Genomic DNA, 15,391 nt, shown 5'->3' with positions numbered 1-15,391 from the left:
TGAAATAGTTATTTTCCCTATATTGTATATATATATATATAAAAGTGCATTTCATACTGGTCTATCTCGAGAAGCTTCGAGATAGACCAGTATGTGATGCGTCTAAAGTCACGTATTGAGATCAGTGGAGGTAGTCCCCAAGATAGACCAGTATGTGATGTACTTTAAATACGATATAGGGAAATTAACTATTTCACATACAGAACTACAACTTAAGTGTAGTTTAATATTGCAGACGTTAATATAATTCAAGATTCCACTTAAATAAATCTTTTAAGTATATATCCTTTAATTTAAAACCACCTTCATGAAAATCCATAGTCTAAAAATTATAGAAAGGAAAACTTAATACGAAGATTTTCAATTACGATTTTCTCGCAAGACGTGTTTTTCGAGTACTGCCAGTATGTTATGCGTCCAACGATTTGTATTTATAAACATTTTTGTTTACTTTATGAAGAGCCCCCACACAAAGTTGGAAAAATCAGATTTTTCCTGGGGAAGGGCACAAGATCCAGGGGTCGATTTCGCCACTGGCCCACTGGTATGCAGTTTCCATGGCAAAGGCTGTAAATGCTCATTTTAAGCAAATATCTCCTGTAAAATAGAGCTAATTTCCTAGTAAAACTAACAAAAATGGGTCTAAATAAATGGCTCAGGCTGTTTCCATGGAAACTGTCTTCTCTTTGAATTCACCTTGTAGCTTTAAAACTAGAGCGACAACCGCACCATAGCTGAACCATGTGGCTTCGGCAGTATATTGTGGTAGGCCTACATGTATAACACTGTCACCCGGAGTCTGTAATGGACATAATCTCGAAATGCTACGAAGGTATGACCGCCCGAGTGGTGTTAATGAAAGAGGATAAGTAAAGAATAAAAAATAAACTAGAGCAACTGTGCCCTTACACAAGGTAAGTTAGGCGGGTGACTGTGACGATCTGATCAAGCAGCAATACTGTGCTGGATAGTATTCATTTTAATAAGACTGTTTCATTAATTGCCGTTTTATATACCTTGATCGTGGAAAGCTGGCATTTTGAAAACTTGATTTTTTGCCTCTGTATGCCCCCCTTAATGACCTTAAATGAATTTTAAATATTTAAAACATGTTAAAAATGTCATAAGGATCATTGCATTTAAATTTCAGCTCAATTGAAGCATTTTGAAAACTTGACCTTTGACCCCTTTATTGCCCCTTAATGACCTTAAATGAATTTTAAAATATTTTTTAAATGTTTAGAATGTCACAAGGATCATTGCATTTAAATTTCAGCTCAATTGAAGCATTTTGAAAAACTTGACCTTTGACCCCTTAATGACCTTAAATGACTTTTAAAATATTTTTAAATGTTCAGAATGTCATAAGCATCATTGCATTTAAATTTCAGCTCAATTGGAGCATTTTGAAAAACTTGACCTTTGACCCCTTAATGACCTTAAATAAATTTTAAAATATTTTTAAATGTTTAGAATAATAAGGATCATTGCATTTAAATTTCAGCTCAATTGATGCATTTTGAAAAACTTGACCTTTGACCCCTTTATGACCCCTTAATGACTTTAGAAATATATTTTTAATGTTTAGAATGTCATAAGGATCATTGCATTCAAATTTAAGCTCAATCGGAGCATTTTCGGTTAAAATGACCTTTTTTGACCCCTGGGTGACCTCTGATGTTTGGAAATATTTTTATTATATTCTTTATGTTTTCAGCCCAAATGGTTAGTTAGTAACCTAGTAACCTAGTAACATACATGTAGACTAATATAGGCTGATACCATTTCATGGTTCAGCAAAAATAAAGAAGTCCTGTACCGTTGTATCAATGATGTAATTCAAACTTTTATAATGCAAGAAATTGCTATGAAAAAGGGTCGATTTTTGACCAAAATTACTAAAAACTAGTCCAAAACAGAAATGTTTTGTAGACTCATAACCGGAGCGATCTTACCTTTCCGATGTTGATTAAGATACTTCTTGCATCGATCCCGAGATGCGGAAAACCAATAGTCATTTTGTCCCACATAAATGAATAAATAACAAAAAACCCGATCCCCGGTCGACTCACCCAAAAGGTGACATCACACCATCTGATCGTCCCTTATCCGACTTGGGATCCCCTACTCGGACCAAACTTGTAGGGGTGGCCGGGGTCCGGGAATAATCAACATCGGAAAGGTAAGATCGCTCCGGTTATGAGTCTAAAAAACATTTCTGACTAGACTCAGTACACCGGACGATCTTACCGTTTCCGATGTTGATTAAGATACTTCTTGCATCAACATCTGAAAGATCGATCTAGCAAGTAACCGACGGATGGAGGTACAAGATTGGTCAGCATCTGATCAGGGATCGGGAGCGGGTAACGATGGTTTTCGCGAGGTCAGAAAATATTTTCCCCAACGGTCGGGAAACAAAAAAGACCACGCGATCACAGACATAAACCTCCTTACTTAATAAGTTCGGTGGTTAAGAATAGAGACACTGGTCTCTGGGTTCAATGCTGAGAATTCTGTCTAGTCTGAAAACCTGGTACCCGTACACCACCGTATTATGATCGCTTCGAACAATGTCCCGGTAAACCTCCGCCCCGTCTCTGATTACTAACGTAAACGGAAGTATCGTAGAGAAGGGCGAAGGTGGCTTCCGGGACACCGCCTGCTAGATCTCCTCAAGGGACAACCGAACGGTATACCCAAGATGATGATATAGCTCGTGTCGAGTGGGTCGTGGGACGCGAAACCTTCGCGATCCCCCTGACTCCGCCAACACCTGGACCAGCCATTGCGACAGCGGCTGGACCGAAAGGCTCTGTAAGGGTGATGAATGCGGTCGTGAGTCCCTCGCAAGGCTTGTGTTCGGAAGAAATAGTGCTGCAGCGCCTTATCGGACACCCCAGCCTATCTTTGGCTTCAGCCGAACCTTGCCCAACCCTGGGGATTGGAGAGGGACGAATGTCGGTATGCACCGCGCCCGTTCGTAGCCACGAGAACAGAGCGCCGAAACAGTGTCGCTCCAGTGTTTGTGAACACGGAAGCTAACCTCGAGACCGTGTGCAACTCAGCACCGCCGTCCCGAAGTCAACGCCAAACCGGAAATCCATCTTGAGAGTTACGTATTTAAGCGTCGCTTTTGACGGAAGCTCAAAATGGTGACCCTTAAAGTAATCTAAGACTGTGTTGGGATCCCTTAGGAGGATCACTTTCCTTTTTGGCGGACACTCGTTGAACATACCGTCGAGGCGTAGACTAATAAGGTAACCATCGGCTATGATAGTCGACCCGTCTCGAAACCTCGGTGAATGGAGAGGACAGCTGACTTATAGCTGGCCCCAGTGGCCCGCTGAAGTCTTGCTTGGAACTTTTCTGTCAGAAACTCCGAAACTAGCAGCACAGAGGCTCTAGCGGGAGAGCTACTTGTCTCATTGCACCAAGCGTAGTATGGAGCCAGATTCTGGCTATACGTACGGAGGGTAGACTTCCGTCTAGCCCCGGCGATGAGAAAAACAGCTTCTGATGAAAAGTATCCCTCCGCTGCGCGTTCCCTGGTAAGGGCCATGCAGCTAACTGCAGGTGCTCTAGTGATAGACTGGGTACCTCCGCTCCGGGCATCCGGAGTAGATCTGGTACCTCGGGGAGTGCCAGCGGCCCTTGGCAATGCAGTCTTCCCACCCGATCTTGGCCACCACCCTCATGAGTAGTGAGATCGGAGGGAATGCATAAGCTGTCATCCCTCCCCAGTCTATGGACAGAGCGTCCACGGTGAATGCTTGGGGGTCCGCGACCCTTGAGCAGTACACCGGCAGTGGATGATTGCGATGAGATGCGAACAGATCTATCGAGGGGTGGTACATCCCTTGAAGATCGTCTGAGCGACCTGCGGAGCAAGGGACCATTCTGCTGGTCCCGACACCCTTCCTCGTGCCAGATTGTGCGCGAGGATGCTGGTGACGCCCGCGATGTGTATCGCTCTCATCGTAATCTGCCTGAACTTGCACCACCCTCTCAGGTGTCGTGCATGCAGGCACAATCGTGGTGGCCCGGAGCCCCCTTGTCTGTTGGGGTAGGCTACCACGGTTGTGTTGTCCGTCAGGACAACGGTATGTGATTCCACAATCACCTCCTCGTAAGCGAGGGAGGTTGATGTGAAACTCTGTCTCTATGGCCCCCATAGGCCCGAGACGGAGTCTCCGTGGATGTGGACCCCCCAGCCCCGTTTTGACGCTATGGTCGTCATTACGTGACATACCGGGGGTGCAGGAAAACCTGACACCCTGGGTCAAATTGGGCTGATGGGTCCACCACCAGAGTTCCTCTCGCGCGATCTCCAACAACGGAACCGCGGGGATATTGGGTGACGACTGGGCCTGCAAGCAGGCTAGAAGGTGTAGTTGGGTAAGCCTAACGTAGAAACGGCAGTACGGTACGAGGTCTACCATACTGGCCATTAGGCCTACCACCTTCATCCATGCCACAGCGGGTATTGCCCGAGACTCGGCCAAGAGTCGGGCACACCGCACCATGTTCGTCACCCGCTCGGGTGAGGGCACCGCGAACCCCTCCGTGAGGGTGATCTGAGCCCCTACAAATAGTGGTGTCTGCGTCGGGACCACGCTGGACTTTTTTTGTGATCAAAAAAATCCAGGGTCCCGCACCCTACGGACTATCAACCCCATGAGACCCGTAGTCTCCGGTGGAGTGTGTCCGTATATGAGCCAAACGTCCAGGTAGCAACTGATGTTGACACCCCTGTGCTTCAGGTACGCTGCCACCGCTCTGACCAAGAGTGTAAACACCCTGGGAGAGATGGACAGGCCGGATGGCCGGTATCAAAACTGGTAATTTTGATCCTGTACCTAGAAGCGCAGATACCTCCGATCTTGAGAGGCGATTGGCATATGCAGATAGGCGTCCGAGAGATCTAGCGATGCTGTTCCCATACCCCTGATGGGGCAGGCTAGCACCGAGGCGAGAGTCCCCACCCTGAACCTCTTGGGCCTGAAGAACTTGTTCAACAGCCTGCGGTTCCGGATGGGACTCCTGTCGCCGGTCTTCCTTGGAGCCAATGGCTCCAAGATCACCCGCAGAACGGGGGTAGACCGGGACAATCGCCCGCTTCGTGAGAAGCTGTGTGATCCCTGTCAGTAGTGCCCGACGCTGGGGACCGTCTGACGGCACTACTGTGGACCTCTGAAATGTGCAGACGAATGTGGGGAGACTGGGTTGCCCGTCTGTAACCTCCACTCACCAATGACCATACCCAGGCGCCCAAAGAGATGGTTTCCCACCTCTGGGCGAAAGCCATAAGCGGTCGTCCACTGGGAGATCCCCCTGTGGAAAAATCGCCGAGCCCCCAGGAATGCTCCGCCTAGCTTCCCTTGGAAGAGCGGTTGCTCTTCTTCGGGGCTTGCCAGCTGTTCCTGTGCTACCCTTGCGCCTCCCAGAAATGGGTGCTGCAGAGGTAGTGGGCTCGGGTACTGTTGGTAGTGCACGGCCTGCTGAAGTCGGAGCTCCTACCCATGGTAAGGGCAGTTTCCGACTTCTTCAGAGTGCTCCCGTTGGTAGCTTCTTTGTCCTCCACCGTAGCGCAGAAGCATCCAAAGAGAAATAGGACCCTGCCTTTCCATCGCGTTGAGCGATTGGAGTGGCAGGCCCCCCGGTGCTGAGTGGACATCCTATGGGCTAGGCCCATGGAGCTCTCGTTGAGGCTAGCTGTTAGCACCGCTAATAGGCTCACCTCGCGGAAGAGCTCAGATGTTGTCTGAGCGTCATACGCTTGACGACATCTGGGTCCCTCTCGGATCCCCTCAGGTAGGTCCTGTGGTCCTCCCGCGTTACACGCAGAGGAAGCGTGCAAGCACGCGGCGTCATAGCTCTAATGAGCTCGACAGCCCTACGATATCTACCCTTGAGGTTTGCCGGGAATGAGAGTGCAGGCGTCCCCTGTGAGGAAGCAGCAGCTGAGCATCCTACTGAAAGGATCCGCTGGTCCTCCTCCATGGACTGCCCTTGAGGGGGTGACCGGAGGAAGATCAGTGCTGTTGCTCCCCTCGCGGGGCAGCGGGGGAAGGAGATTGTAGTGATGTCACTACCGGACTCAGCTTCCGACTCCTTTCCCTCGCCCACAGTATCCGTATCATGCTCCGATGATGACGGTAACTGGGGACGGGCATCTGAAAGCGGGTAAGAAGGCATAACCACTGTGTGGCTCGCCGACTACCTGCCAGCAGAAGAGGGAGTACTCCCGCAAGACCCTGAAGTACCCGCTATGGCACCACTGGGTCCGCATGCTCTCGCAGCCGTCGTCCTAGCGCTAGCAGCACGGGGCCTACCCTGATCAAGATCTGGGTTAGCCCCATGCCGGCTGGCCTGGTCAACAGCTGATGGTACTGCGTGGCCATCGCTAGGCGACACTTGCCACGGTGCTAGACCGTGGAAGAAAACACCCTGCGGCGGGTACGACGGGGCATATCCAGCCGGCAGCTGACCCTGAAAGGATCCGCCAACAGGGTAACCCCATGGTACTGCAGTACCAGCACCGCCCCCCTTGTTGCCACACAGACTGTGGCGACTAAGGCGGGTGCTGCGGTACCGGTGCGGTATCAGCGTGGGTACCCGTGAGGGTTCCCGACTGTGGACCGCTGTACCCTCGCCACACTGCGTTCCCTGTTGGGGGCTCAAGCTGTGTGCTGGCGTGGTACCGGCGCGGTACTAGCATGGGTACCCGTGAGGGTTCCCGGCTGTGTACCGCTGTATGCGTGGTTCCAGCGTAGGTGCCCGTGAGGGCTCCCGGCTGTGTACCACTGTACCCATGCCTCACTGCGTTCCCCGAGGATCAAGCCGTGTGTATGGGTACCCCGCTATACCGGCTGTCCCTTGGCTAGAGGGAGCTTGCCGAGTACCACGGGTATCTGAGCGTGCATACCCCCGATCAATCACCTCGCCACCTGAATAGGCAGCGTCAATCAATGGAGCCATGCTCTGTTGATTTGACAGTGATCGATCAAGAGAGGGTAATTGACCCATTGACGATAATGGATCACCCACGCTCCGCTGGCTCTCGAGGACATAAGTGGGTTGTTGATCAGCTAGGCTGTTCAAGTTACCTACTCTACCCTCTAGAGCTTCGCCCAAGGTCGCTGTGTGTGGCGGACCACTCACGGCAGTTATGGGCGGGTGCATAGCGGCTACCACTGAAGTCAAGCCGTAGCTCGTCTTTGTAGCTGCCACCGAATGCACCTGGGTCGCTGTCCCGTGAGAGACTGTGAGCCCAACCCCTGAATAATCGCCAGCCAGTCCCTGTGGACAGCCAGCAGCTATTCTAGGGCCCAGGGTATCACTCGGCGGTCCCGCCATGGAACGCTGCCGTGTGACAACCCCAGTTGGTTCTGCTAAGACTACACCCACAGCGTTAGGCGCGGTATCGTCTCTGCTGAACCCATGCATGCTAGGGTTCAACCCAGGCAAGCCCGGGGTACCCTTTGCATGCTGCCCGTCGCTGGCTACTACTGTGGCTGTTAAAGCCCGTAGATATGCCTGCAACAGACGGGTGTCCTCCTGCTAAAAACCCGTGAGGATTTTTGCTAAAGGACTGGTATCCTCCTGCTACAAAACCCGCTAGGGTTTTCGCTGGTGGTTACCGCTCTGCTGCCTGCTACTTTGCTCCGACGTATAGTCAGTGCTTTCGCTGGCTGCTGAGCCTTTGGACGCGCTAGCAGTCCCCGAAGGAACCGCCTGCTTGTCCGGGGACCGGAGCCCCCTTAAGCAGACCTGCCATGACCCATAGGGGCTGTCACAGCGGAATCTACCGTATCGACTGGTATCCTCCTGCTACAAACCCGCTAGGGTTTTCGCTGGTGGTTACCGCTCTGCTGCCTGCTACTTTGCTCCGACGTATAGTCAGTGCTTTCGCTGGCTGCTGAGCCTTTGGCCGCGCTAGCAGTCCCCGAAGGAACCGCCTGCGTGTCTGGGGACCGGAGCCCCCTTAAGGGTAGACGAGGTATTGTTGGTCGAAGCAACCTAAACATCGATTTTCATTATCTATATCAATATATTATTGAAAATTAACGCCTTGATGTTTTGCAAAAGTTCATTCTACAAATCATATACTTTGCAAACTTGCTTAATTTATTGTTGTTAATGAGTTATGTACGTTTTACAAAAGTGTTGTTGTTTCAGCCCTCTTTACAACGTAACTCAAGAACCGCAGCACCTATAAAAGTTTATCTGTGATATTTTAATTCTTCTGCACGCCCGCTATGAATTGAGCAATGCAGTTTTTGCCAAAGCTCACTACCATTCGTAAGATGCTGTGAACTACGAAATCACAACAGTTTAAAATAATTAATAACCTTAAGCAGACCTGCCATGACCCATAGGGCCTGTCACAGCAGAATCCACCGTATCGACCTTACCAGTGCCCTTGGTAGATTTCTTCGTCTTATGGCGATGACGGAGTCTATCCAAATCGTCAAGCTGGAACTCGGATAGTCCTAAGCAAAAGAAAGACATCTAGAAGATCGTGAGCACTCCCCGTGGGTGAAACAGAGCGGGTGTGGGTCCCATTCCGCCACCAGGGAAGGGTAAGCCCGACAGGGCCGAGGCGTAGCGAGGAGAAAAGGGAGGGGCACTACCCCCCCACATGCGACTCAAGCCCAGAAGGCAAACCTGAGCACGGAGGCTGGTCGCTAACGTTAGTGGTAAAGTAAGGACAGGCTAACTTTATTACTAAAATGTCAGACGGGTCCCTACCAAGCCCCACCGTATGAATATCTGATTAACTCGTCTTATCGGATGGTAATGAAGACATAACGATAGAGTAATCACCCTAACATAGCAACAATAACCTACCGTACATGAAATACAATGTGCATGTACAAACATCTATTGTAACTTACAGGCTGCAATGGTTGTTTTACGTGGGAAACAAAATGAATGGCGCCAACGAGCGGCCATTTTGAATTGCTTGTGTGTCCCGTATACAAACGGAGGCACGATATGTAGCTAAGTTTTGGATTGTTTTTGTCACTTTTTCGCCAGAAAATGTCGTCAAAACTATCCTCAGCCGAACAATACCGGTATGGTTTTACCTAAGGTGTGAAACTACAACCGTATATCTCGCCTTGGTCGAGAAATTGATACACAGTGCTATGAACAATCGATAGGCACGTCTGTGTCAGTCGGAGACCAAAGAGGATAAGGGACGATCAGATGGTGTGACGTCACCTTTTGGGTGAGTCCACCGGGGATCGGGGGTTTTGTTATTTATTCATTTATGTGGGACAAAATGACTATTGGTTTTTCCGCATCTCGGGATCGATGCAAGAAGTATCTTAATCAACATCGGAAACGGTAAGATCGTCCGGTGTACTGAGTCACACATTTTACTTTTAGGCCTACTTATGAATTCCAAGAGGTCAAAGGTCACAGAAAAATATTATGATCACCAAAAACTGGCATTTTTACCCATAAATTAAATGTATTGAACTTTAAGCGATGATTTTATTTACATACAAATTTCAAATATCCTTGTGACATGTGTTCTGCACACCAAATATGAAGTTTCTACTTTGTTTAGTTGTACCGTAGCTAGTTTAAATGTGCCACTTAATATAGGTAAAAAATAACAAAAATCCTTTTAAATAGCATGACCGTTGACATGGAAACGGAAAAGAATGCAACGGTTACAGATTTGGCAACATGGCAGAAAAGATTCTCCAGACTCTTCTGGACATTTCAAAAAATGATGTTTGTCATGGGGCTGGCCCCTACATGTATACTGTAGACCTTCTTTTGGTTTCAAACAAATAAAAGTTTGTATTATATGGGCGATTCCACGGTTACTCGCATTACATTTCTTGTGTCCTTTCACATTTCAAGCAGGGACTGTCTTTTGAATTTGCAGGAGAGCAATAAATAGCTCTTCTGGGGCCTTCAAGGTGAAGTTTGATCTGCTCAAGAAATTTGAGCTTTTTAGCAGAAGTAGTTTGTCCGCAACACTCATCAGAATGTTCATTTGGATGCCACCATTGGATTGTACATAATGATTGATAAAAGGTCGTTGACCCCCATGTATTTGTATAGCAGTATCGAAGGTGCTACGGAGGTTATCATCTTCATAGTTATTTAAAACTTAAGGGTACTGTACTACTACACCCCTGTGGTAAATTTTCTCAAAAAATAATAACACACTGTAACAAAAGTTATGTAGGCCTATATCATTGGGGCAAGGAATCCAATTACCGTACTACACTGAAATTTCAGTGACTCAAGACAAGCGGTTCAGTATATGAAATGAGGTACACCGTAAACGGTACCTTATTTCTTGTCATAGATAACAAACCGCTTGTCTTGGGTCACTGAAATTCCAGTGTAGTAATTGAATTCCTTGCCCCAAATATAAATAACTTTTGTTAGGTACCACTGCATAATTAGTTTTTCAGAAAAATGCAAAAATAGACACAAAAAAACAGCGAATGGACATAAACTTGTGAAAAATCATGAAAAGTGCCCTCATGCTCAATTTTGACCCAAAATGTCACTTTTATGAAACTTCCAAAATTAGGTATTTTGAGCTCATGTACATACATTACACAGCGTTGGAAATAGCTGGTATCGCATAGCAAAATGCTACACAATTTCATCAATTTGCTATACAATTTTGGAGTTGAGTAGCATTTTTTCATGCCATAGAATTACACACTGAAGTACGGTATAATGTGAAGGTAGGCCTACTAAGAGAAAAGTAATGAAAGCAAATTTTGCTACGCACAAAAAAATGCTTAATTCCAACACTGCATTACACCAAAATCATACTCAACATGCCAGAAAAGGACTACTTTGAAGGATTTTGTACTCGAATCCACTCCCTCCACAATGATAAGGTATGGTGACACTGACACAAGAGGGCGGTTGCACACTTTTTTCTCGGACACCCGGCCAAAAATTTTGTCATTTCATGTTGAGATAGATTAGAACTAAAAAAAAACTGTTTACAAACAAAAATAACCAAAAAAGTCATTTTGACTTCGGTATAGCCCCCTGGTGCCGGTACTATATAACGTTTTTAATTACCGATACTTCGGGTACCGTACCAAATAAATTTTTTTTTTTTTTTTGTTCAGCAAATATATTGTGAAATTCTCTTGGTCGGTACCACGTCACATCCATTTGTGCATTGGAGTGAAAACAACTTATCGCATATTTTTATTTGTAGTGAGTTGAACCTGGCACAATTAATAGCTTGTGATACACTTTAAGTGAATGCGAATGTTGTTTTCACTCCAGTGCTATTGTCAGCCGGTTCATGCCCGGATGTCCGACCGACAGAATTTGAATGTTCTGGTACACCAGAATGAAACCAGAGAAGATATAGGGCCGGATTTACCATTGGGCCAGATGGGCCGGGCCCTGTCACCAAAATTGCCCCAGGTGCATCTTCCATTTTACTTTTTAGCCCCAAAAACACCATGTTATTGTTTTGGGCCAAAATATGGTACAAAATTGCAAATTTATGAGCACTTTGCACACAATGGTCTGTTAGGTATGAAAGGTGAATTCAAATTTGCTATCAAACCACATCAAAATATATAGCCTACCGTATCAAAAAGCCCTTTAGTAAAGAAAGCCAAAACTTGAACCGTTTTGTCATAGCCATGACTCGAAAAAAGTGGGGAATTTGGGAAGCTCATTCCCAGGAAATTTTTGTGTTTGGAGGGAAATTCTGGTATTTGGAGGGAAATGTGTCTTTTTGTATATAAAAACATGCTATAAATTGTGGGAAATTTAGCTTGCTTCCCGGGAAATTAACATTTTTCGAGCCGTGGTCATAGCACTTTCCGTAGCAAAGTTACATCTTGACTTTCATCAAAAATATTCAGCCAACTTTTAATGTATCAATTTTCCCAGCATAGTCTCATGATAGAGCAGCTTTGAATATGTGAAACTGCTATCAAAATCTCGGTCTCAGCTAGACCATGTGCGATTATCTCAATTCTCATCACAAAAATAAATCATATATTTGGGTCAGTCATAATGTCACGTGAAGTATCCAACATATGTATTATAATGTAGGTTTCCTTGAAAATCTGTTCTTTATACATGTAATATATTGTGTAAAGGGCTCCGGTTTTCATGGCCCTATAAGAACAACTATAGAAAAATTATCAAATTCGTGTACATTTTTGAACCCCGGCCTTGAACATACATGTACTCTTTGACTTTGCGTGGCTGTGCGTAGTAAGCAGTTGTACGCAGATAGCCTCGCAAGTAATATGGACGCGTAGAGTAGCGTTGTACGCGCGTGTAGTTAGCATTATTAGTTGCGGAGTAACAAGCGTAATTGAATGTTCCACGATGTACACAAATTTAATATTTTTTCTATAGGGCCATGCATGTTTCTGGCCAGTCTGGAACTTGCAATTGCATGCTTGGAAGCACATGTCAAGACTGATGCCCGGGACTGATGGAGCCATGGAGCTAGCATTGAGTGAGTACATTAAATTAAAAAATAATTTAGACAGGATCTTACCAAATTTGCGACCTGAAATCTTGCATAACGTTGCGGCGTACTAGGATTTAGTCATCATGGTAGCCGGTAGTAGTAGGCCGGTATTCTGTCGGTCGGACATCCGGGCTATCTCTAGTCTCGGGCCCAAACTGCATGTGGCTCACGGTTTGTTGTGAACAACAGAAACCGGCTGTGAAGGAGGCTACATAGCGATGTTGCTGGAGTGACATTCAATTTCGGAAAAAAACGACACTCGACCATGGAATTTAATTTTAAGTTTGTCAGTATATAAACGGTAAATCAAGTAAGTTTCTTTCACTCTGAAGAGTTAGAAACGGTTGTTTGATTCCACTGACTATTTGCGATCGAAATTTACATTACATCAATGACAGAAATCATCAACAAAAATCGAATCAGGGACTTGTTTTCACTCGAACATCATCAACCGGAAGTGACGTGAACCGGACCGACAGAATGCGTGATGAAAAAAGACGATGGTGGTGCATTGGGTGGTGGTAAGCTTAAAACTTGTAAGGCCCTTCGCACTTGATTATTAGTTTCCTGTTTACCGCCCGCGTCCAAAATTGAAAATCTCAAAATAATTAATTATTTTATTTTTATTTCTAATTTTCTCCTTTAAAATAACTTTCAACTACTTCTACTTACCATTTTCTGACTTTAATAATACCAGCAATAAATGATGAATGAACAAAGAGTACAACTCCACCTTCACTTATTTATAAAATCAAATATTGTTGTGAAATAATTAAATGCCCGCTCTAGTCAAAATGAGTCAATAGTTGCTTGTAATAGTTCAAACTAAATAAAGAAAATAAAAGATAATTAATAATTAATAATTAAAAGTCACCTCGATCGTCCCTTTTTCAAAATTTTTAACAGGAAACTAATAATCAAGTGCGAAGGGCCTAATGTAAGTTTTAACGAAGCCCGGTAACGAAGGCGAACAGAATTGTACGTACGGGCTGACAGCATTTTCCTCGACTACCTTTCCAAACTAATCGCAAATATTTTCTGAATGATTAGGGCCTATATGATTTAGTAAAGACTTTTAATTAAAAGAGTTCTCTCATCGCATATCGTCAGGCTGTCTGTCATTGCTGCTAGCTGATGCCGACGGCTGATGCTGCTGAGCTGTTCCAAGTTTCCTAGAAGCAAGCATCATTGCTATGCGCATGCGCAATACAATCCATAGTTGCCGAGCTAGTTTTCAGATTACACAGTCAGTGGTAACTTTTGCTGCTTGTATAATCCAGATTACGATTACCAATCTGGCACCAATAACTGTTGATTGCTTCTCGCACAAAAGCACCAATAAGTATAGTGACTTCTAACCAATGCCATTAAACCATCTGACGTTCATTTTTGCAAAACTATTCAATCACTATGGAAATAACAAAAAAATGGTCGGTTGCTAGGCCGTTGAGGTCAATAACCTTATGGGTCAGGTCATGACAGCAAACGCGTCAAATGCAAGCGGTGTCCAACACGCGCGGTAAGTGGCGAGTCAAGCACCTGCGCGTACACGGCAACATGGTTTCACGCGCATTGCATGCGGCGCATGGTATGGACGCACTTAATGTTGCCTTACCATGCGTAGGCCTACGCCCAGACAAACAAGAACCTAGACCTATAACTTTGGTTTGCGTAGTGAAGTCAACACTGCTTAGCAACGATTTTGACAAGGACGCAACCCGGACGCAAACAAGCAGACATGTTCGCGTCTGCAGAACATGTTGCGTTTGACGCGGGCGATAACGGCGCAGCAATCACGCAAACGATCGCGTTTTTCGTTCCAGACATGAACGCTTATTTCTCCGCGTCCGACCACCCGACCAAAATCACCTTGGATACGTGGCTTCACCTACTGCCATGGTTAGGGATGGGCAGTTACAGGTCTAGGTGTAGACTGGCCCCCAGTCTCGGTTCGGTTCCATCTCTGGATAATGTAACAATAAATAATTACGTAATGCCTTAAAAAAAAAATGCCAACTCCCCCCCCTTATTTTCTTCAATGCCAAAACCCATTCCTCTTCATCCACAAATCGACGCCACTAATTACACCCACCACAGTCAACCATGCAGCAATATAGAAATATACTCGTATTATAAGTGAACGCGAAAGTCCATTGAGCGCTGATTCCGAGACTGGTCCAATCTGTTAGAGATCTCACTTCCAAATATTCGTGAAAGCACGGTGATTCCGATGTCAATTACGAAAGCCCCGCCCCAGTTTCAATTCAAATATGGTAGCACAAAGCTATGCCGCGGGATGTGACCCAAGATCGGATGGGACACTTGTCAACAACTGAGAGGTATTGAGCTCAAGTGGCACGCGTCTGATAGACCCATGGTACGCGCAATAATAAAAGGCAACCACTCGACTCGGACTTAGGCCTATTGTCCATATTGCGTACATTATCGCGTGCGGTTTGCAAATGTTTGCACATTATTTAGCTAGGGAAGCCTTTTCAAATATCCCCGCGCTGCCAAGCTGCGTTGATTGGTCGGATACAATATCGTTGTTTAGTCGCTTACACAAACGTTAATGTAGTGAAAACATGGACGTGGTATATAGAAAGATTGCGTGACTCCAAATCCGTAAAAGTAAACTTCCAGCAGTTTGTGGGAGCTGGAAGTCAAATTGCCTACAGACTGGGAGGGTCCGTGTATTGCACACCACCACATTGGGTTCGTTACTTTTAATGCACTCGGTGTTTCTACCGTCCCGGCTCAAACCAGGCTCAAACGATTCTAGAAGTTTTTCTCACAAGCCCCGCCTACTTTTCCTTCCTTCTCGGCGACCCGGAAGTAACGTTTTCCATTGCTTTGTGTGGTGCAAAATGAGGAAATTACCAATAT

At 45.9% G+C, this 15,391-nt stretch overlaps 1 long non-coding RNA gene across 1 annotated transcript in view; it reads right to left on the bottom strand.

Annotated features, from left to right (window-relative positions):
* The window catches only part of LOC140146774 (uncharacterized), a 29,560-nt gene extending 16,595 nt beyond the window's left edge, over window positions 1–12,965 (bottom strand). The window contains exon 1 of the long non-coding RNA XR_011858304.1: window positions 12,533–12,965. This is a non-coding gene — a long non-coding RNA (uncharacterized lncRNA). The remainder of the gene's footprint in view (window positions 1–12,532) is intronic.
* Between the last annotated feature and the right edge of the window lie 2,426 nt (window positions 12,966–15,391).

Source organism: Amphiura filiformis, chromosome 2 (genome assembly GCF_039555335.1).
Source record: "Amphiura filiformis chromosome 2, Afil_fr2py, whole genome shotgun sequence".
NCBI classification, from domain to species: domain Eukaryota; kingdom Metazoa; phylum Echinodermata; class Ophiuroidea; order Amphilepidida; family Amphiuridae; genus Amphiura; species Amphiura filiformis.
Note: the sequence above shows the minus strand (reverse complement) of the source record. Positions and strands in the feature narration are given on the sequence as shown.